The 23,666-nt window shown below is 39.2% G+C and overlaps 1 long non-coding RNA gene and 1 pseudogene across 1 annotated transcript in view; both read right to left on the bottom strand.

Annotated features, from left to right (window-relative positions):
• Positions 1-22,733, bottom strand: part of LOC144338765 (uncharacterized) — a 117,622-nt gene extending 94,889 nt beyond the window's left edge. Inside the window, exon 1 of the long non-coding RNA XR_013413137.1 lies at positions 22,109-22,733. This is a non-coding gene — a long non-coding RNA (uncharacterized LOC144338765). The remainder of the gene's footprint in view (positions 1-22,108) is intronic.
• LOC704592 (serine/threonine-protein kinase B-raf-like) lies at positions 13,343-15,733 on the bottom strand (annotated as a pseudogene).
• Positions 22,734-23,666: the final 933 nt, after the last annotated feature.

Raw genomic sequence — 23,666 nt, 5'->3', positions numbered from 1 at the left:
TCTAGCATCCATCTTCAATAGTATCTACAAAAAGTGTATCAAAACTTTACCTAGTCACCTACCATTTCTCTGTATAGAAACATAACTAACTACCATACACTGTTCTAAGATATTTATATATGTTAACTCATTTAATCATAACAAATTACCATTTTATCCCCATTTTATGGATGATTCTAAATCATATAAATATCACAGCTGGTAAGTAGTGACACTTGGATTCAAACCCAGGAAGTCTAGCTCCAAGGCTTGCTTGCCCAGTGATCCAAGAATCAAACTCAAGCCTCTAACATGAAGTTATCTTCCCTTATATTCAAATTATGGTCACTTCTCACCTCATCCTAAAGTCTCCACAGATGTCATGGGTTAGAATTAAATCCTCTCTCACTGAATAAGCTCTTTTCTTCATCCTCTCCCTCTTCTTTACTCTCCCATTATTGTGAACTCATGATATCTCTGTATTCTCCCACAGGAACACTGGGAACTAGAAAAGATGTGTTCATGGATTTGAAGGTATTTCCAATGGATTTCAGGTATCTCAGAGCTCATCTGGCTCTACCCCCTTGACAAAGGTGAGAAAACCAGACATCGGACATATTAAGCAATATTCCCCATGACATTAAGATACATTCCCCATGACATTAAGATGGTAAGCTTCAACTCCTGTCTAGAAGAAGCTTTTCACAACTCCTGTTCTAGAATTCTTTCTAGTTTACATGTTGGTTCTAGATTACCCCAATGAATACAACGTACCTACAGTCAACAATACTGTATTGTAGGCTTAAAAATGTATTACAACTATAGATCACATGTAAAAATAACATAAAATTAATAAAGTAAAAAAATGTCCATTAGTGATGGGGTTACCAGATTGAGAGGACTTAGATTCAGGAAAGAGGGAGAAGAAAGAAGGAAATAGTGAAAACAGGAAAAAAAAAAAAAAAAAGAAGTGGGGAGGGCAATCCCACTTGCTACTCACGTGTGTCCTAGAACTGTTACCTCTTTAGGAAATTTCCACGCAGGGACGGGAGCCATCAGCCTTTTGAGTAACAAGATGATAAAATCTGTGCATGAACACATTCAATCTGCAAGAAACATATTGACACAATTGTAACTAGTCATTATTTATTTAATTGTTCCATGCCAAAATAATTAGAGACTGAAAGCAGAACAAAAGTAGACCTACCTCATTATACTCTTTTCATTTACACTTTGAATTTAATCCCCATGATGTGTAGCTCGTGGCTGCCTGCCATTCCTGGCTCCTTGAGGCTAGTGACAAAAGATAGGCCAGTCTATAACTTGAAAGGGCATAATGGAGGACTGTGCACTGAATTGACACACTCAGTGTGTGTTCAAGGTTGGGATTAAAGACTTTTGGTTGAGAATTACAGCTATCCCCTGGAAAAGTAAGGGCAGCCCTGGGGACTAAGACATCTAGGCTTCTACATGATAGGGGTGGTGCTTTGCACAACCGGGACTGGATCTTGACTTGGCATATTCTTGTGCTTTCACATCCTAACAAGGCTTCAACCGGAAGGCAGCTACCCTGGCCTTGGAGGATAGGCAAAGGATGACAAAGAGGGGCAGTTCATAAATTCAGTAGTTCCTGCCCCAGACCACCCATGAAAAGTAACCCTCAAAACTCATTAAGGTGTTATTCTTAGTCCATGGCATTGTAGATATGGCAAAGCTGGAGGCAGTTTCTTGAAAGAAGATACTATTTTTATATCTGACATTTATATGAATTAGCCTCATAAGGCAAAAAAAAAAAAAAAAAAAGACACCAGGTCCACCCTCCACAGCCTCTCCTAATAAGCAGACTTTACCAGTGTATTTCTGGTGAAAGTGTACCTGGTCATCTATATCAATTTTGGCAAAGAAGGAAAAACTGTCTCAGCAATGTGATCTTTGCAATTGTGTTTCTTTAGCCCTCCTCAAGAAATCTTGTCTATCAGATTGTGATGCTGCCATATAGACACTAGGGGCACTGTTGCCTAAGAAATACAGGTCCTGGAAGACCAGCCCTAGGGAAAATTTCTGCAGAGAAAACTTTCTGCAGAAAGAAACGTAGCAGTCATTTCAAACAGAAATAACAGAAATGGGAGGGTATTTCTTCTATTTTTTGGTACTATGTTCCTCCCTCTGCCCTCTCATTTTCTCAGAGTTGGAAATCCTCCCTTCTCAACATACACATGCATACACACACACACACACACACACACACACACACACACACACACTTCAGTCAAATCCTGGAAAACCTATCTTCACTGGCACCTCTAGATGCTAATCCCTTTTATCTACTTGCTCTCAGTGCTCGCTAATTCTTTTTTACCCTGTTTTGATTTCTCTGGTCCCTGAATCTAGATTTCTTCTTCTCAGTGCTTCCAAATGTCTCTATCTAAAATGCAAATTTAATCTCTTAGCATTTCCCTGCACAGAACCCTCCAATAATACAGGATGCTCCATCTCATACACCAAGGGCTAGCAAAATACTTCTGCAAAGGGCCAAATAGTAGGTATCTTAGCCTCTGTGGGCCATATGGTCTCTATTGCAACTGCTCAGTTCTGCTGTCATCACACAAAAACAGCCACAGACAATACATAAGTGAATGGACATGCTGTGTTCCAATAAAATTTTATTTATAAAAACTGGTAATGGGCTAGATTTGACCAGCTGTCTGTAGTTTTCTTGACTTACTTTAACATGCATAGCCTCCCTTCAGCGAAACTTGCTCCCTCTTCCTGGTTTTTGACATTTGTCTAGCACGAAGACAAGACATCCTCATTCCACATACCCATGAACTAACTCATATAGAAAGCCTGTTCTGTTTATCCTAGCAGTCCATCAGCCCCACTCACTTTCTGACTCTGAAATATGCAAGCATAGAGTTTCATATCAGGATAAACTAGTAGGAAGACTCGCCAAGCGCCACCTAAAATACTTACAATAGAGGCAGGGATGTGAGGACTACTAAGAAGAGATTTCCTACCAAGTGACTGTGAGGGGAGTGTTAATGAGACAGGAGTATTTAATCATAGGCAAAATAACAATAATAGTAGGTAACACAGAAAGAAGAAATGATTGAAGGGAAGTAGTCAAGGCAGAGAAAGCTACTAGTAGTTTTTCTCTTTCTACTCACCTTCTTTCAAGGATCTTTGGCTTCTTATGAGGTGTCACAGCATAATATTCAAGAGCCTTGGCACCGAAGTCAGGCTACCTAAGTTTTCAATATTGGTTCAATCACCTACTTTCTATATGAATCTTGGACAAGTCTGTGTCTTAGTTACTACATCTCCAAACAGAATAATGGTATAATCTCTGAGAGTTTTTAACATTATTAAACAAACAGTGCACAGAAAGCACTTAAAACAGGGCCTAGCACATGGTAAGCAGTCAGTAAGTGTCGGCTATTATTACTGTGAGAATCTGGGGACAGAGCCAGCACTCACAGAACAGTTAGGTGGTGATGAGTCTGCAGACTTTGGCATGGCTAGTGGTGTCCCAGGGTCTGCATTCCAGAACTTCCATTCTGACACAAGACAGAGTGTTGCCTACCAAATGTATACTCAAAGTCCCGCTGTTCTAGAATTTTATAAAGTTGGGCTCTTAGCCACAACACAGGAAGGAAGGAGCCTTTGAAATAAAGAACTTACTAACAAAGCATTTTTTTCCTGCCAATCAAATCAGTGATGATTTATCATAATGTGTAACAAATCTAGACCTCACCAAACCTTTTCTTCTTGCTCTCCTTTTCCTACTTTTAGATGTTTATTATCTCTCATACAGAATATCTCCAGTTTTCTGTTTCACTTCTTTCCATCTATTGTCCACTTTTCTCAAAGTGATATTTGTATAAATCAGATCCCAATAGACTTTTCGCTGCTCAACTTAAATGTTCATTTCCTCACCACTACTTTATGAATAAATCCCCAACTCCTCTGCTGAATACTTAAGGTTCACTGTATTAGCTCCATTCCACTATTTTGAGTGGTTTGCATCCATACTTAATTAACTACATGGTCAGTATTTTTATATTAAATTTATTTTAAATTCAGTTTTTATAATAAAGCAAAATGATATTTTTGGTCTACAGTTCCATGAATTTTTACACAGGCATAGTTTCGTATAACACTATCATAATCATGATAAAGAACAGCTACAGTATCCAGAATACTCCCTAATGCTATTACTTTGTAGTCACATCCTATCACCACCCTTAACTCCTGAGACCCACTAATATGTTTTTTGACACTTTAATTTTGTCTTTTTGAGAATTATTTATAAATGGAATAGTATTCTATGCAACATTTTGAGACTGGCATTTAGTATAATGCCTTTGAGAATTGTCCAACTTGTATCTATGTATAGCTTATTCCTATTTGATTCTGAATAAGATTCCATGGTATAAATGTACTGTAATTTGTTTATTCATTTACTGGTTAAAGGCATCTGGATTTTTCCTACTTTTTAGCTGTTATGAATAAAGCCACTATAACATTTGTGGACAAAGTTTTGTGTGGATATATGTTTTCTTTTTTTTTTCTTGGTTAGAAAAAATAATGTTTTTATTTGGAGAATATATAAAACAAAACCCAAGAACAAATACAATTAAACCTAAAAGGGAAACATTTAATTCTACTGCTTCCTATTTCTCCAGATCCATGTTAGCTACACATGTCACCTGTTACATTTTTAATGTCCTTTCACTAACATTTCTGGTAGGCTTAAATTGGAAGGGAGAGTAGAATTACTCTGTGAAAATCTGGAGGCATGTATTACGGCTACAGGATGGGACAATGAGTTTCTGAGCAGCTCTACAGAGCTTAGCCATGTCCCACTGCAAAGGAGACTGGCAAACAAAGAAAGGAAAGGCATCAGATGCAGATGATGGGAGCCAAGGCAGGATGGCATTGAGAAGAAAAAGAGAGTGAAAAATGAAAGGAAGGTAACAGTGAGGCAGGTATGCTGGGAAGTTATAGAAAGAGCTCTATCAATAAAGCCTGTGCCTCAAAATGGCCAAACTTTTGGAGTATTTCACAGACACGATTTTTTTTTCTTTTTCTTTTATTATTATACTTTAAGTTCTAGGGTACATGTGCACAACGTGCAGGTTTGTTACATATGTATACGTGTGCCATGTTGGGGTGCTGCACACATTAATTCGTCATTTACATTAGGTATATCTCCTAATGTTATCCCTCCCCCTCCCCCTCCCCACAATAGGACCGGGTGTGTGATGTTCCACTTCCTGTGTCCAAGTGATCTCATTGTTCAATTCCCACCTATAAGTGAGAATATGCAGTATTTGGTTCTCTGTTTTTGCTATAGTTTGCTGAGAATGATGGTTTCCAGCTTCATCCATGTTCCTACAAAGGACACGAACTCATCCTGTTTTATGGCTGCATAGTATTCCATGGTGTATATGTGCCACATTTTCTTAATCCAGTCTGTCACTGATGGACATTTGGGTTGATTACAAGTCTTTGCTATTGTGAATAGTGCTGCAATAAACATACATGTGCATGTGTCTTTATAGCAGCATGACTTATAATCCTTTGGGTATATCCCCAGTAATGGGATGGCTGGGTCAAATGGTATTTCTAGTTCTAGATCCTTGAGGAATCACCACACTGTTTTCCACAACAGTTGAACTAGTTTACAGTCCCACCAACAGTGTAAAAGCGTTCCTATTTCCCCATATCCTCTCCAGCACCTGTTGCTTTCTGATTTTTTAATGATTGCCATTCTAACTGGTGTGAGGAGTTCTTTGTAGGTTCTGGATATTAGCCCTTTGTCAGATGAGTAGATTGCAAAAATTTTCTCCCATTCTGTAGGTTGCCTGTTCACTATGATGGTAGTTTCTTTTGCTGTGCAGAAGCTCTTTAGTTTAATTAGATCACATCTGTCAATTTTGGCTTTTCTTGCTGTTGCTTTTGGTGTTTTAGACATGAAGTCCTTGCCCATGCCTATGTCCTGAATGCTATTACCTAGGTTTTCTTCTAGGATTTTTATGGTTTTAGGTCTAACATTTAAGTCTCTAATCCATCTTGAATTAATTTTCGTATGAGGAATAAGGAAGGATCCACTTTCAGCTTTCTACTTATGATTAGCCAATTTTCCCAGCACCATTTATTAAATAGGGAATCCTTTCCCCATTTCTTGTTTTTGTCAGGTTTATCAAAGATCAGATGGCTGTGATGAGTGGTATTATTTCTGAGGGCTCTGTTCTGTTCCATTGGTCTATATCTCTGTTTTGGTACCAGTACCATGCTGTTTTGGTTACTGTAGCCTTGTAGTATAGTTTGAAGTCAGGTAGCGTGATGCCTCCAGTTTTGTTCTTTTGGCTTAGGACTGTCTTGGCAACGCGGGGTCTTTTTTGGTTCCATATGAACTTTAAAGAAGTTTTTTTCCAATTCTGTGAACAAAGTCATTGGTAGCTTAATGGGGATGGCATTGAATCTATAAATTACCTTGGGCAGTATGGCCATTTTCACAATATTGATTCTTCGTATCCATGAGCATGGTATGGTCTTCCATTTGTTTGTGTCCTTTATTTCACTGAGCAGTGGTTTCTAAGTTCTCCTTGAAGAGGTCCCTTACATCCCTTGTAAATTGGATTCCTAGGTATTTTATTCTCTTTGAAGCTATTGTGAATGGGAGTTCATTCATGATTTGGCTCTCTGTTTGTCTCCTACTGTTGTATAAGAATGCTTGTGAATTTTGCACATTGATTTTGTATCCTGAGACTTTGCTGAAGTTGCTTATCAGCTTAAGGAGATTTGGGGCGGAGATGATGGGGTTTTCTAAATATACAATCATGTCATCTGCAAACAGGGACAATTTGACTTCTTCTTTTCCTAACTGAATACACTTGATTTCTTTCTCTTGCCTGATTGCCCTAGCCAGAACTTCCAACACTATGTCGAATAGGAGTGGCGAGAGAGGGCATCCCTGTCTTGTGCCAGTTTTCAAAGGGAATTTTTCCAGTTTTTGCCCATTCAGTATGATATTGGCTGTGGGTTTGTCATAAATAGCTCTTATTATGAAATACGTTCCATCAGTACAGAATTTATTGAGAGTTTTTAGCATGAAGGGCTGTTGAATTTTGTCAAGGGCCTTTTCTGCATCTATTGAGATAATCATGTGGTTTTTGTCATTGGTTCTGTTTATATGCTGGATTATGTTTATTGATTTGCATATGTTGAACCAGCCTTGCATCCCAGGGATGAAGCCCACTTGATCACGGTGGATAAGCTTTTTGATGTGCTGCTTGATTCGGTTTGCCAGTATTTTATTGAGGATTTTTGCATCAATGTTCATCAGGGATATTGGTCAAAAATTCTCTTTTTTTTTTTTGTTGCATCTCTGCCAGGCTTTGGTATCAGGATGATGTTGGCCTCATAAAATGAGTTAGGGAGGATTCCCTCTTTTTCTATTGATTGGAATAGTTTCAGAAGGAATGGTACCAACTTCTCCTTGTACCTCTGGTAGAATTCGGCTGTGAATCCATCTGATCCTGGACTTTTTCTGGTTGGTAGGCTATTAATTATTGCCTCAATTTCAGAGCCTGCTATTGGTCTATTCAGGGATTCAACTTCTTCCTGGTTTAGTCTTGGAAGAGTGTAAGTGTCCAGGAAATTATCCGTTTCTTCTAGGTTTTCTAGTTTATTTGCATAGAGGTGTTTATAATATTCTCTGATGGTAGTTTGTATTTCTGTGGGGTCGGTGGTGATATCCCCTTTATCATTTTTTATTGCGTCTGTTTGATTCTTCTCTCTTTTCTTCTTTATTAGTCTTGCTAGCAGTGTATCAATTTTGTTGATCTTTTCAAAAGTCCAGCTCCTGGATTCATTGATTTTTTGAAGGGTTGTTTTGTGTCTCTATCTCCTTCAGTTCTGCTCTGATCTTAGTTATTTCTTGCCTTCTGCTAGCTTTTGAATGTGTTTGCTCTTGCTTCTCTAGTTCTTTTAATTGTGATGTTAGCATATCCATTTTAGATCTTTCCTGCTTTCTCTTGTGGGCATTTAGTGCTATAAATTTCCCTCTACACATTGCTTTAAGTGTGTCCCAGAGATTCTGGTATGTTGTATCTTTGTTCTCATTGGTTTCAAAGAACATCTTTATTTCTGCCTTCATTACGTTATGTACCCAGTAGTCATTCAGAAGCAGGTTGTTCAGTTTCCATGTAGTTGAGCGGTTTTGATTGAATTTCTTAGTGCTGAGTACTAGTTTGATTGCACTGTGGTGTGAGAGACAGTTTGTTATAATTTCTGTTCTTGTACATTTGCTGAGGAGTGCTTTACTTCCAATTATGTGGTCAATTTTGGAATAAGTGTGATGTGGTGCTGAGAAGAATGTATATTCTGTTGATTTGGGGTGGAGAGTTCTGTAGATGTCTATTAGGTCCGCTTGGTGCAGAGATGAGTTCAATTCCTGGATATCCTTGTTAACTTTCTGTCTCCTTGATCTGTCTAATGTTGACAGTGGGGTGTTAAAGTCTCCCATTAGTATTGTATGGGAGTCTAAGTCTCTTTGTAAGTCACTAAGGACTTGCTTTATGAATCTGGGTGCTCCTGTACTGGGTGCATATATATTAAGGATAGTTAGCTCTTCCTGATGAATTGATCCCTTTACCATTATGTAATGGCCTTCTTTGTCTCTTTTGATCTTTGATGGTTTAAAGTCTGTTTTATCAGAGACTAGGATTGCAACCCCTGCTTTTTTTTGTTCTCCATTTGCTTGGTAGATCTTCCTCCATCCCTTTATTTTGAGCCTATGTGTGTCTGTGCATGTGAGATGGGTCTCCTGAATACAGCAAACTGATGGGTCTTGACTCTTTATCCATTTTGCCAGTCTGTGTCTTTTAATTGGACCATTTAGTCCATTTACATTTAATGTTAATATTATTATGTGTGAACTTGATCCTGTCATTATGATATTAGCTGGTCATTTTGCTCATTAGTTGATGCAGTTTCTTCCTAGCATCGATGGACTTTACATTTTGGCATGTTTTTGTAATGGCTGGTATCTATTGTTCCTTTGCATGTTTAGTGCTTCCTTCACAATCTCTTGATGGGCAGGCCTGGTGGTGACAAAATCTCTAAACATTTGCTTGTCTGTAAAGGATTTTATTTCTCCTTCACTGATGAAACTTAGTTTGGCTGGATATGAAATTCTGGGTTTAAAATTCTTTTCTTTAAGAATGTTGAATATTGGCCCCCACTCTCTTCTGGCTTGTAGAGTTTCTGCCAAGAGATCTGCTGTTAGTCTGATGGGCTTCCCTTTGTGGGTAACCCAACCTTTCTCTCTGGCTGCCCTTAAAATTTTTTCCCTCATTTCAACTTTGGTGAATCTGACAATTATGTGTCTTGTAGTTCCTCTTCTAGAGGAGTATCTTTGTGTTGTTCTCTGTATTTCTGAATTTGAATGTTGGCCTGCCCTACTAGGTTGGGGAAGTTCTCCTAGATCATGTCCTGCAGAGTGTTTTTCAACTTGGTTCCATTTTCCCCATCACTTTCAGGCACACCAATCAGACGTAGATCTGGTCTTTTCACATAATCCCATATTTCTTGAAGGCTTTGTTCATTTCTTTTTACTCTTTTTGCTCTACACTTCTCTTCTCGCTTCATTTCATTCATTTGATCTTCAATCTCTGATAATCTTTCTTCCAGTTGATTGAGTTGGTTACTGAAGCTTGTGCATTTGTCACGTAGTTCTCCTGTGACGGTTTTCATCTCTATCAGTTCTTTTAAGGTCTTCTCTGCATTGATTATTGTAGTTATCCACTCATCCATTCTTTTTTCAAGTTTTTTAGTTTCTTTGCACTGGTTACATAGTTCCTCCTTTAGCTCTGAGAAGTTTGATCTACTGAAGCCTTCTTCTCTCAACTTGTCAAAGTCATCCTCCGTTCAGCTTTGTTCCGTTGCTGGCAATGAGCTGCAATCCTTTGGAGGGGGAGATGCGCTCTGATTTTTTGAATTTCCAGCTTTTCTGCACTGCTTTTTCCCCATCTTTGTGGTTTTATCTGCCTTTGGTCTTTGATGATGGTGACGTACTGATGGGGTTTTGGCGTGGGTGTCCTTTCTGTTTGTTAGTTTTCCTTCTAACAGTCAGGACCCTCAGCTGTAGGTCTGTTGGAGATTGCTTGAGGTCCACTCCAGACCCTGTTTGCCTGGGTATCAGCAGCAGAGGCTGCAGAAGATAGAATATTGCTGAACAGCGAGTGCTGCTGTCTGATTCTTGCTCTGGAAGCTTCGTCTCAGGGGTGTACCCTGCCGTGTGAGGTGTGAGGTGTCTGTCTGCACCTAGTGGGGGATGTCTCGCAGTTAGGCTACTCAGGGGTCAGTGACCCACTTGAGCAGGCAGTCTGTCCGTTCTCAGATCTCAACCTCCATGCTGGGAGATCCACTGCTCTCTTTAAAGCTGTCAGACAGCTGTCTGACTCCTTGATCTGTGGTGGGCTCCACCCAGTTCGAGCTTCCCAGCAGCTTTGTTTACCTACTTAAGCCTCAGCAATGGCGGGTGCCCCTCCCCCAGCCTCGCTGCTGCCTTGCAGTTACATCTCAGACTGCTGTGCTAGCAATGAGGGAGGCTCCGTGGGTGTGGGACCCTCTAGGCCAGGTGTGGGATATAATCTCCTGGTGTGTCATTTGCTAAGACCCTTGGTAAAGCACAGCATTAGGATGGGACTTACTGATTTTCCAGGTGTTGTGTGTCTCACTTTCCTTTGGCTAGGAAAAGGAATTCCCTTCCCCCTCGCACTTCGCAGGTGAGGCGATGCCTTGCCCTGCTTCAGCTCTCGCTGGTCGGGCTGCACCCATGGAGCAGCACCAACTGTCCGACACGCCCCAGTGAGATGAACCTGGTACCTCAGTTGAAAATGCAGAAATCACCCATCTTCTGTGTCACTCACACTGGGAGCTGGAGACTGGAGCTGTTCCTGTTCGGCCATCCTGAGCGCGCTCCCCCACCCCCCCGCCCAGTCAATTTTTTTCAAACTCTGTTAGTTACATGCTTGCTAGTCTTCTATTTTGAATGAGTAAAGCCCTATGTAACAATTACTAATAATCATATATTTAATGCCACTTAAGGCTTTAAAAATCATATGCTTTGATATTTTCCAATAGTTACATTTCTTTATTCCTTTCTTAGTCTCATTTTTTAAAATATGAGAAATGCTCCTTTTCATTTTCTTAACTAAACTGAAAGTCATGAAACAATTCTGAAGTAATAATGGCATTACTTATCTTAAGTTACCCAAATGAGGGGCTAACGGTTTGCTGTAATTATTATTAAGTGATTTTCCTGGATGACATCTAACTATTCAAATAAAGAAAATGTTTCAAAAATGTATTTGTGGGTACTTAAAAACTAAATTATCATTAAAGTCTTCTCAATTTTCTTCTTTATTGACTGCAAAGAAGCATTTATACAGATGTCTGTTCACTGGAAGAATCTCGAACTATTGGCTACATTTAAAAATCATGACAAAACCAAATTGAGTAAGTGAAGATATAGTTAAGAGGCTGACAATGAAGTAGAGATGGCCAAATCTTTGATAGGACCACATGCTGTTGCTTTCTACTTTTTATTCCCTGAATCACAGTTAAGAATGCACTGACCATCACATTACAGTCATTTTCTACACAACAAAGTGTAAGTATTAGAGAACACTAAAAAATACTTCATACTATGGAATGCAAAAAGGAGAATAGCATTCATTCATCGTAAGTAGAATCTTGCTGGGCAAAGAATATAAGGAGAACAGAAATTTCATGAGACACAATGATAAGGTGATTGCTAAAATATGCATAATAAGAGGTAAGAATAATTCAATAACAACTTTAAAATATCTGTTAACTGGTGTTTGGAAACCAGAGTAATCTCAAAGAAAAACACACCTAAAAGTTCTCACAGAATTCTGTGAAGATTTTTTGCAGGGGAGGAATTGGCTGTGAAGGGGGCAATGCATTTGCAATGAAATTTGACTTCTACATGAGCAAGACATCCTTAATGTATTTTTTTTTTCCGAGACCGAGTCTTGCTCTGTCGCCCAGGCTGGAGTGCAGTGGCACGGTCTCGGCTCACTGCAAGCTACACCTCCTGGGTTCACGCCATTCTCCTGCCTCAGCTTCCCAAGTAGCTGGGACTACAGGCGCCCACCACCACGCCCGGCTAATTTTTTGTATTTTTAGTAGAGGCGGGGTTTCACTGTGTTCGCCAGGATGGTCTCGATCTCCTGACCTCGTGATCCGCCTGCCTCAGCCTCCCAAAGTGCTGGGATTACAGGCATGAGCCACCGCGCCCGGCCCTTACTATATTTTTTAAAAAGTTATTTAAAAGGAACTTCCAATTTATAACATTTTCTCACTAAAAATCCAAAGTTAAGTCATTTTACTCATGTCAAGCATGCCACTCCTCAGCAATATTTTTGGTCACCTACACTCACAATTTATAAAAAGAAATTTAGTTTATTGCCTCAAGGAAATAAAGGATATCCACATTTTCCAAATTGTTGTAAAAAGAAATCATTATAGAAAAAGTGTTAAGGGCTAGACGTAGTGGCTCACGCCTGTAATCTCAGCACTTTGGGAGGCCAAGGCAGGCAGATCACGAGGTCAGGAGATCGAGACCATCCTGGCTAACACAGTGAAAACCCATCTCTACTAAAAATACAGAAACAAAATTAGCTGGGTGTGGTGGCAGGCGCCTGTAGTCCCAGCTACTCTGGAGGCTGAGGTGGGAGAATGGCATGAACCTGGGAGGCAGAGCTTGCAGTGAGCTGAGATTGCACCACTGCACTCTAGCCTGGGCGACAGAGCGAGACTCTGTTTCAAAAAAAAAAAAAATTATTAAATTCTAGTGACTTCCTAAATCAGATCTATTCAGTTTGCCTTATCTAACCCAGGTTAACCTACTGCCAACTTCCCACCTGCAAACACAGGCACAGGTATGGTCTTCTGGAGTCCCTAGTGGACAAGTGATAGCTAGTGACAAAAGCTGCATGAGAAAACTGAAGTTTAATACTTAAAATAACCAAGTGAATGAAACAAACCCAGAACAGAAAGTAAAGCAGGCACTGCCAAATTTTAGCAATGTCTATGTATTTTAACCCTTGGATGTTCAAAATCCCATGTTAAGTATAAATACTAGTTTGGGGAAAAATTATATCTAGTCTTTAACCACAAAAGTTTTCTTTGGTTCACCTTAAAAGAAGAACATTTTATTCAATTTAACATATAAGCAAACATATGTTCATTTATTTTCCTTTTGTTTCTACTCTCCTGCACTCTCTTACTTGTTTCTATAGACAAGAAATGCACCATATCCCCCCGCCTGGATGGGTGTTTTTGCCAAAGAACAAGCATATAGACTAAAATCCTCTGTTTGGAAATCAGCCCAATTCAAAGAGAGTTCTGATGCACTGCGGTGAATTTTTGGCAATGAGCGGGTCAGCAGCTCAATAGAGGTGAGAATTTGGGGAAAGAGTGGTCTCTCATCTCTTTTCTTTTTAAGGCACTCTGCCATTAATCTGTTCATGGCTTTTTGACAGTTACTCTGTACCTTACTGAGATCTGGAGATAGGTATCCTCATCCCACCATAATAATTATCTGGTCCCTGTTGTTGATGTTTGAATAAGGTAACTGTCCAGTCATCAGTTCATATAGAAAAATCCCAAATGCATATACATGTGACTGAAAGCTGTATGAATTTTTATCTCGCATTCTGATGACTTCTGGTGACATCCACAAAAAGGATCTAGACAACTGTTCAAACTGATGGGACCCACTCCATCGAGATTTCACTGTGGCTAGACCAAAATCACCCATTTTCACTGTGAGGTCTTCATGAAGAAATATATTATTACTCTTGAGGTCTCTATGGATGATTGACTTGGCGTGTCAGTAATCCACGCCCTGTGCAGTCTGTCGTGCAATATCCGTAAGTTTGATCATCTCAAATTTGGTCTCGATGATACGGAGATGGTAATACAAGCTGGAGCCTTCACACCACTGGGTAACAATAGCCAGTTGTGGTTTTGTTGAATAGCCCATGAAGAGTAGGATACTCACATATTATGTTTTCCTGAGCACTCCTCCTTCATTTTTGAAGGCTTATAACTGCTGAGGTGTAGGTGCTGTCACATTCAACATTTTCACTGCCACATCACCATGCCACTTTCCCTTGTAGACTGTTCCAAATGATCTAGATCCAATTCTTTGTCCCACTGTAATTTGCCCATCAGGAATCTCCCAATCATCGTTCCAGTCCTGTCTACCAAGCATTTTCATTTGATTCCTGTCTTCTGAGGATGCAGATGACTTCCTTTCTCACTGAGGTCCTGGAGATTTCTGTAAGGCTTTCACGTTAGTGAGTGACCCAGGCAGGGGGTGTGGCAGACAAACCTGTGGTTGATCCTCCATCACCACGAAATGCTTGGTCTCTAATCAAGTCATCAATATCGACAGGTTCTACTGTGCTTATATGCATATTGGGAGCTGATGAGGACCGGTTTCGCCCAAATTGATTTCGATGATCTTCATCTGCTGGTCGGAAGGGCTGTAGAAATGGAATGGATTTTAAAGGAGACAGATTGGTGAGAATTTGGGGCCCAGTAGAGTCTCAGCGGGGTGCGGAAGGGGATGATCCAGATGTAAGGGCAGTCTCTGCTACGGAGGACTCTTCCTGTGGTATTGAATGGCGTTCAAAGAACTTGGAGAAAAACAACAAATCAAGTTGGTCATAATTAACACATATCGGGGAACCTCTGTACTACAATGCTGGTGAAATTTATAACCACATGTTTGACAGTAGAAACCCTGGAAAAGCAGCTTTTGACAAAAGTCACAAAATGCTAAGGTGAAAAATGTTTTTCGTATAAAGTTGGGTGTTGTAAGTGGAACATTCTCCAACACTTCCACATTCAATTCTTCTCCAGTAAGCCAGGAAATACCAGTGTCCTAGCCAATTGGCTTCTTGTCTCCATCCTGAATTATGTAAACAGCACAGCACTCTGGGATTAGACCTCTCATCATCAGTGCTTTCTTTAGACTGTCTCCGACTGTAACTCCATACCTTGCAGACACCACTGTCCTGTTTGTTGGGCAGGAAGACTCTAACAATAGGTTTTTGTGGTGACTTGGGGTTGCTCCAGGCCACATCTGTGGAATTTTGAAAAACTGAAAGAGATAAAGGTAGCACTGAAAGGCTAAAAGAGGAAGAAGATTTAACAGTGTCCATTGATGCAGAGTTAGAAACAGAAAAATCAGTTCCGTTCCCCAGAGATTCCAATAACTGTTGTTGTCTTTGTTGGAGTGTATCTAGCTTGCTGGTGTATTCCTCATAGGCCTGCAGATATATTGATGGTGGATTATGTTCCCTACCAAATTTGTCTAATAGGGCCTCTATATGTTCCTGTGTTAACTTAATCGATTATTTGTTTGATATTCCACACTTTATGCTATTTGTCTTACTGGTTCTTTCTTTTCTTCACTTCTTCGGGATTAATTTTTATTAATTATTTGTTCTCTTCTGTTGGTTTAGAAGTTAAAAGTATGGTTTCTACATTTTTGGAGGATAACTTCCTCGGGAATGTCAGAGTCTGCAGCCGAAGAGGCCGCGGCGCTGGCGCCGGCCTCAGGCTCCATGTCCCCATTGAACAGAGCCTCGCCGGGCTCCACACCACTGCCATCGCCACCGCCACCGCCACCGCTCAGCGCCGCCATCTTATCATGTTTTCATTTATCTGGGATAAATGCCCCCAAATTCAGTTACTGTGTCATGTGGTAATTGCATGGTTAGTTTTTAAAGAAACTTTCAAGCTGTCAAGGACAAGGCAGGTGAAGGTAGTCAAGGGCAAACCAATAATACCAATAATAATAATAATAATGATAAAGTAGACTCACTCCAAAAGGGTGAATACTAAGGATGCTAGACAAGGTCTTAAGAGTGGCACAGTTACAAGACAAAACAAAAGCTTTATAGCTTTTTTCTTAAGCTGATCAGCAGTGCAGCTTAAGAAGAGTGAAGTTAAACAGAATGGTGAAACTCCTTTACTACTCCTCCCCATGCGCTGACTACCAAAGCAAGATGACTTGCTATCTCAGTAACTATGATTCCACCTTTACTTATTAGCATTAAGGATGGCCTAATAGATTGCAACAGAGATATTAGGTTCTTCATTTTGTAGGGCTGGCGCTATAGAGAAAAATAAATAGCAAAGAGTCTTAGAAACAAATACTTCCCCAAATCTCCCAGAATAGGCTATCCAGCTGTACTACCTACCTCCATTTTCCCAGAACTGGTAGAGCTTCAAGAGAACATGGCTTGAAACATGCCCCTAAATAGTAGGTTTTAAGGGCCTATACTACATTTAAATCATTCTATGATAAGTATTTGAGCCATTTACAATTACAGAAGTTAGAAAAAGTGAGTTTAAGTGGATAAAGTGCCAAAGCAGAAAGTCAATGGAGTATAATGGTTAAGGATATGGATACTGACAGACTATGGCTGATATTCCTAATATACAAAGAACTCTTAAAAATTGAGTGAATAAAACCAAAAACCCAATAGAAGAATGGGGAAAATATATAAACAGACAATTCACACAAAAGGTATAAAAACTATCCTCAAACATATGAAAAGATGTTCAAACTCAGAATTAGAGAAATGCAAAGTAAAAATACACTGAGATACAATTTCTCACCTATCAGACTGGCAAAAAAAAAATGACAACATATTCTGTTGGTGAAGCTGCGAGGAAACAGGCACTCTCATATGTTCATGGTGAGAAAGCAAACTGCTGCAACACTTCTGGTGGCAAATCTGCAATACTTAATAAATCTACACACGTTCTTACTTTTTTTAAAAAAGTAACACCTTTTTTGAAATAAAATTTACCTACTATACAATTCACCCATTTAAAGTATACAATTTAATGATTTTTCATAAATTCACAGAGTTGTATAACCACCACCACAATCAGTTTTACATAATTTTCATCACCTCTAAAATAAATTGCATTCACAGTAGCAGTCGCTCCTCATTTCCCCTCACAACTCTCCCCACCCCTATCACTGGGGTGCGGAGAGCAACCACTAATACCTACTTTCTGTCTCTAAATAGCAGAGAGGCATATGGGAAGATATAAGACTGAACATTCGCAGCAACCATGGGGAGAATACTAGACTTGCACAGGTTATAAAATTGAGGATTCAAGCTATATTTACCTAAATTCCCAGGGAAAGGGAAGTTCTAAGTGACATCTCTGTTAAAAGTGAATGACACTCTTGATTTTAGACCAGGTACACCACTCTCCCTTCTAGGTCAACCTCGAGAAATTTGCTTTCAAGAATAAAAGAGAAGCTCTTGAACTATGCCTGTTGAGCCGTGGCATCCACATGATTCCAGAAAGAATATCAGAAGTTCTATACCAAGAAGCGCTCCAGATAATCAAGGAAGTTTAGCAGCTCTGGAGTTGCTAGATTAATGACTACTCCATTAAATTACTTTTCCAACAAAAGGAAAGAGTTATACAGAAAACAGTTATGCACTCCAGGAGCTAAAAACTATTTCTCTCATAATATTGGCCTATGAATATCCAACCATTTACCCTGGCAAATTATTTCTCTACTACTAATTTTCAAAAAAGGTTGGTCATGGCTAAAGGCAGCTACCCAATGTGAGAAAAGAAAGTTGATGATCAAGGCCATTATTGAGACATGGATATACCACATTGAAAAATCCCAAAATTCATGGAGGTCTAATGTAGCTATCACAACTTACAGCATCAGAGGCCAGAAAAACTCAGCCTACACCAAGTAATGTAGACTTTCTTTTATAGATAACTTTCCTTTTTCCTATTTTCGTGAAGTTAAAACAGGCCCCAAATCTTAGGAGGTAGCAGAGGAATACGATTCTGAAAGATTATCTGGCCTGAGAACATTCTGATTATCAATTTCAGCTATAGCACAGTAGATAAATGGTGTGCAATAAAGATTTAATTTAGCAGGCCTGAGACTGCTATTCTTAGAAGGGCCTAGTTATAAGGTTGGCCCTTGGTTGACATCTTCAGCCTTGGTTCTGGAGTATTCTCAGTCAACAGATAACTTATTAGGGAGGCACACTGTAGATTATATGTGCAAGCTATATTGATTTATGCTGAACACCTACTTTCCTGCTGGGAATCCGGCATTTTGGCATGTGCCAGGCAGGGAGTGCTTGTGTGATTAGTCCCCAGTAAAAATCTTGGGTGCTGAGTCTCAAGTGGGCTTCCATGGTAGAAATCATTTCACACATGTTGCTGCATTTTCATTGCTGGGCCAAGCATGTGCTCTGTGTCACCCCTCATTAGAGAAGGAGAGCATGCAAGGCTTGCACAGAGATTTCTGCAGACTTCAACTGTGTCTTTTTCCTTTATAATCTAATTGTGTATCCTTATTGCATCACTAGAATAACTCCTAACCGTCCACAAAATTATGTGCAGGCAAGATGATGGAATAGAAAGCTCCACCAATCATCCCCACCACAAGGACACCAAGTTAACAACTATCTATACAGAAGAAAAAAATACCTTCGTAAGAACCAAAAATCAGATGAGCACTCATAGTACCTGGATTTAACTTCATATTGTTGAAAAAGAGGCACTGAAGAGAAAAAAGTCCTGAACTGCTGATGCCACCCCTCCTCCACTCTGGCAGCCACAGAGTGGTGCAGAGAGCTTCTCTAGGCACTGAGGGAGAAAGAACACAGCAGTTATGACACAATGAACTCAGTGCTGCCCAGTTAGAGCAGAAAGGAAAACCAGACCAAACTCAGCTGATGCCCACTTATGAAGGGAGCATTTAAACCAGATCTTGCCAGAGGAAAATTATGAATCCTAGAAGTCCAAAATTGAGTGCCTGCAAACCTCACCACTGAAGATTAGAGCATCCTGCGTCTCCAAGTAAACCTGAAAAGCAGTCTAGGACATAAGAACTGCAACTCTTAGGTGAGTTCTCGTGCTAAATTAGGCCTGGAGACAGTGAACTGAGTGAGCGCATGACATACTAAGATCAGCTGGGGCAGCCAAGGGAATATTGCCATCACCCCTCCATAACCTCAGGCTGCACAGCTCATGGCTTCAAAAGAGACCCCTTCCTTCCACTTGAGGAGAAGAGAGAGAAGAGTGGGGAGAACTTTATCTTACATCTAAGTTACCAGCTAAGCCACAGCAGGATAGGGCACTGGTCAGAGTCCTAAGGGCCCCATTCCAGGCCCTAGATCCCAGACAACATTTCTAGACACACCCTGGGCCAGAAGACAACCTGCTGCCTTGAAGGAAAGGACCCAGTCCTGACAGCATTTATCACATGCCAACTGAAGAGCCCTTTGACCCTAAATAATGAGCAGTGACACCCGCCTTGGGTGAGTGGCTGAGACTTGTTCGCTTCAGGTGAGACTCATAGCATGTGACCAGCTGTGGTGGCTACAGGGCAAAACTCCATCTGCTTGAGAAAAGCAGAGAAAAAAGGAAAGGGGACTTTGTCTTTCACATTAGGTACCAGCATGGCCACAGGGGGGTAAAACAATTCCAGGACTTGAATCTTGGATGGCATTTCTGGACCTGCCCTGGGCCAAAGGAGAGAATACTGTCCTGAAGGGTGAGTCCCAGGCCAGGGAGCATTCACAACAAGCTGACTTAAGAGGCTTTGGGCATTAAGGGAATATAAGCAATAGTCTGGTAGTACTCTTTGTGGCCTGGGGTGGCAGTAGCTAGGAAATGAGGTTCCTTTGCCTTTGAAAAGGGGAGGGAAGAGTTTTTAAAAATGTGTTTTGTGGTTTGACTGCCAGAGCAGTCACAATGCAATAGAACACTTGGTAGACTTCAAAGGAATTTGACTCTAGTCTGTAAATTCCAAACAGCACTTCTGGACCCACCAGGCAATTGGGGGACCTTGCCTCCCTGAAAGGAAGGACACAGTCTAGACTGGCTTTGCCACTTGATGACTGTAGAGTTCCAGGACCTTGAGTGAGCACAGGAAGTAGCCAGAGAGTGGTCACAGCAGGCCTTAGGTTAGACCCAGCACTGGGCTGGCTTCAGGTCTGATCCAGCACAGCCATAGTGGTCGTGGCCACAGGGTTGCTTGTGTCACCCATTCCCAGCTTTAGGTGGCTTATAATAGAAAGAGAGATTCTTTGTTTGGAAGAAAGTGAGGGAAGAGAACAAGTCTCTACCTGGTAATTCAGAGAATTCTTCCCCATCTTGTCCAAGACCATGAAGAGGATACCTCTATAAGTCTGTGAAAACCACAATATTACTATATTTGTGGTGTCCCCTAGAGCAGAAGCAGCTTAGATCATGATACCCAAGTCCTTTCAAATACCTGGAAAACCTTCCCAAGAAGGGTGGCTACAAATAAGCCCAGAGTGAAGGCTAAAATAAATACCTAACCTTTCAATGCCCAGACAAAAAAGAACACCTACTAGCATCAATATCAACCAGCAAAATATGACTTTATCAAATGAAGCAAATAAGAGACCAGGATGAATCCTGGAGAAACAGATATATGACTTTTCAGACAAAGAATTCAAAATAGCTGTGTTGAGAAAAATCAAATAAAAAAGCATTTTGAGGTTAGATAATAACCTCAAAAGGACAAACTAAGAGTTATTGGCCTGAAAGAGGAAGTAGAGAAAAAGATAGGAATAGAAAGTTTATTCAAAGGCATAACAACAGAGAATTTTCCAAAACTAGAGAAAGATATCAATATCCAAGTACAAGAAGGTTGAAGAACACCAAGCAGATTTAACCCAAAGAAAACTACCTCAAGACATTTAATAATCAAGCTCCCAAAGGTCAAGGAAAAAGAAAGGATCCTAAAAGCAGAAAGAGAAAAGAAACAAATAACATACAATGGAGCTCCAATACATCGGGCAGCAGACTTTTCAGTGGAAACCTTATGGGCCAGGACAGAGTAGCGTGACATATTTAAAGTGCTGAAGGAAAAAAAACTTTTACCCTAGAAAGGTATAGCCAGCAAAAATATACTTCAAATATAAAGGAGAAATAAAGACTTTCCCAGACAAACAAAAGCTGAGGAATTTCATCAATACCAGACCTGTCCTATAAGAAATGTTAAGAGGAGTATTTCAACCAGAAATAAAAAGACAATAATGAGCAATAATCATCTGAAAGTACAAAACTCACTGGTAGTAGTAAGTACACAGAAGAACACAGAATATTATAACACTGTAACTGTGGTGTGTAAACTACTCGTATTCTAAGTAGACAGATTAAATAATGAACCAATCAAAAATAATGACTACAACAAATTTTCAAGACATAACCAATACAATAAGATATAAATAGAAACTACAACAAAATATTAAAAAGCGAGGGGACGAAGTTCAACCGTAAGGTTTCTACTTGTTTTCTTTTGCTCATTTGTTTGTTTATGCTAACAGTGTTAAGTTATCAGGTTAAAATAATGGGTTACAAAATAGTATTTGCAAGACTCATGGTAATCTCAAACCTAAAAACATACAATGGAGACATAAAACATAAAAAGCAAGAAGCAAAATCATATCACCAGAGAAAATCCCCTTCACTAAAGGAAGACACGAAGGAAAGAAGGAAGAAAGAGAAGACCACAAAACTACTGGAAAACAAATAACAATATGGTGAGAATAAGTTTTACTTACCAATAATAACATTGAATGAAAATGGACTAAATTCTCCAATCAAAAGACACAGACCAGCTAAATAAATAAAAAGACCCACTGATGTGTTGCCTTCAAGAAACACACTTCACCTATAAAGACACATATAGCCTGAAAATAAAGGGAGAGGAAAAATGTATTCCATGTCAATGGAAACAAACAAACAAACAAAAAGCAGGGGTAGCTATACTTACGTCAGCCAAAATAGATTTCAAGACAAAAGCTTTAAGAAGAGACAAAGAAGGTCACTACATAATGATAAAGGGGTCAATTCAGCAAGAGGACATAATGAATATAAATATATGTGCATCCAATACTGGAACACTCAGATATATAAAGCAAATATTACTAGAGCTATAGAGAAAGATAAGACTTGGTACAATAATAGCTGAAGACTTCACCATCCCATTTTCAGCATCGGACAAAGCTTCTAGACAGAAAAATCAACAAAGAAATATCAGACTTCATCTGCATTATAGACCAAATGGTTCTGATAGATAATTACAGAACATTTCATCCAATAACTACAAACTACACATTCTTTTCCTCAGCACATGGATCATTCTCAAGGATAGACCATATGTTAAGTCACAACTCATAATATATTCAAAAACACTGAAATAATATCAAGTAGCTTCTCTGAAGATAGTGGAATAAAACTAGAAATAAATAACAAGAGGAATTTTGGAAATGATACAAATATATGGAAATTAAACAATATGCTCCTAAATGACAAGTGGGTCAATGGAGAAATTAAGAAAAAAAATGAATAATTTCTTGAAACAAATAATAATGGAAACACAACATATCAAAACCTATGGGACACAACAAAAGCAGTACCCAGAAGGAAATTTATAGCTATAAGTGCCTACATCAAAACAGAGAAAAAACTTCAAACAAAAAATTTAATGATGCGTCTTAAAGAACTAGAAAAGAAAGAGCAAACCAAACTCAAAACTAATAAAAAAGGGAAATAACAAAGATTAGAGCAGAAATAAATGAAATTGAAATAAAACAATACAAAAGGTCAATGAAACAAAAAGTGGCTGTTTTTGAAAAGTTGAACAAAATTGACAAAGTTTTACCTAGACTAAGAAAAAAAGAGAGGAATTCAAGTAAATTAAATCACAAATGAAAAAGGAGACATTACAACTGATACTGCAGAAATTGAAAAGATTGTTAGAAATTCAAAAGATTGTTAGTGGTTACTAGGAGTAACTATATGCCAATAAATTGGAAAATCTAGAAGAAATAGACAAATTCCTAGATACATACAAGCTACCAAATATTTAAAGAAGAACTAATACCAATTCTACTCAAACTACTCCAAAAAACAGAGGAGGAAATACATCCAAACTCATTCTATAAGGCCAGTAGTATACTGATACCCAAACCAGACAAAGACATTAAAAAAAGAAAAAAACTACTGGACAATATCTCTGATAAATATTGATGCAAAAATTCTCAAAAAATACCATCAAACTGAATTCAACAATACAGTAGAAAGATCATTCCTCATGACCAAGTGAGATTTATCCCTAGGATGCAAAGATGGTTCAATACACACAAATGAATCAATATGGTATATCATATCAACATAATAAAGGATAAAAATTATATGAGCACTTTAATTTATGCTGAAAAGTTGATAAAATTAAACATCAACTCAGGATAAAAACCCTTAAAAAACTGTACAGAAGGAGCACACCTCAACACAATAAAAGCCACGTATGACAGACACACAGCTAGTATCATACTTATCCTAGCTAGATCAGACAAAAGAAAGATATAAAGAGCATCCACATTAGAAAGAAAGAATTCAAATTATCCTTGTTTGCTGATGGCATAATCTTATATTTGGAAAATCCTAACACTCTGCAAGAAAACTATTATAACTGAAAAACAAATTCAGTAAAGTTTCAGGATACAAAATCAACATACTAAAATCGGTAGCATTTC

The sequence above is a fragment of the Macaca mulatta genome, chromosome X (assembly GCF_049350105.2).
Source record: "Macaca mulatta isolate MMU2019108-1 chromosome X, T2T-MMU8v2.0, whole genome shotgun sequence".
Taxonomy (NCBI): domain Eukaryota; kingdom Metazoa; phylum Chordata; class Mammalia; order Primates; family Cercopithecidae; genus Macaca; species Macaca mulatta.
The sequence above is the reverse complement of the archived record's forward strand: the minus strand, read 5'-3'. Positions and strand labels throughout refer to the sequence as shown.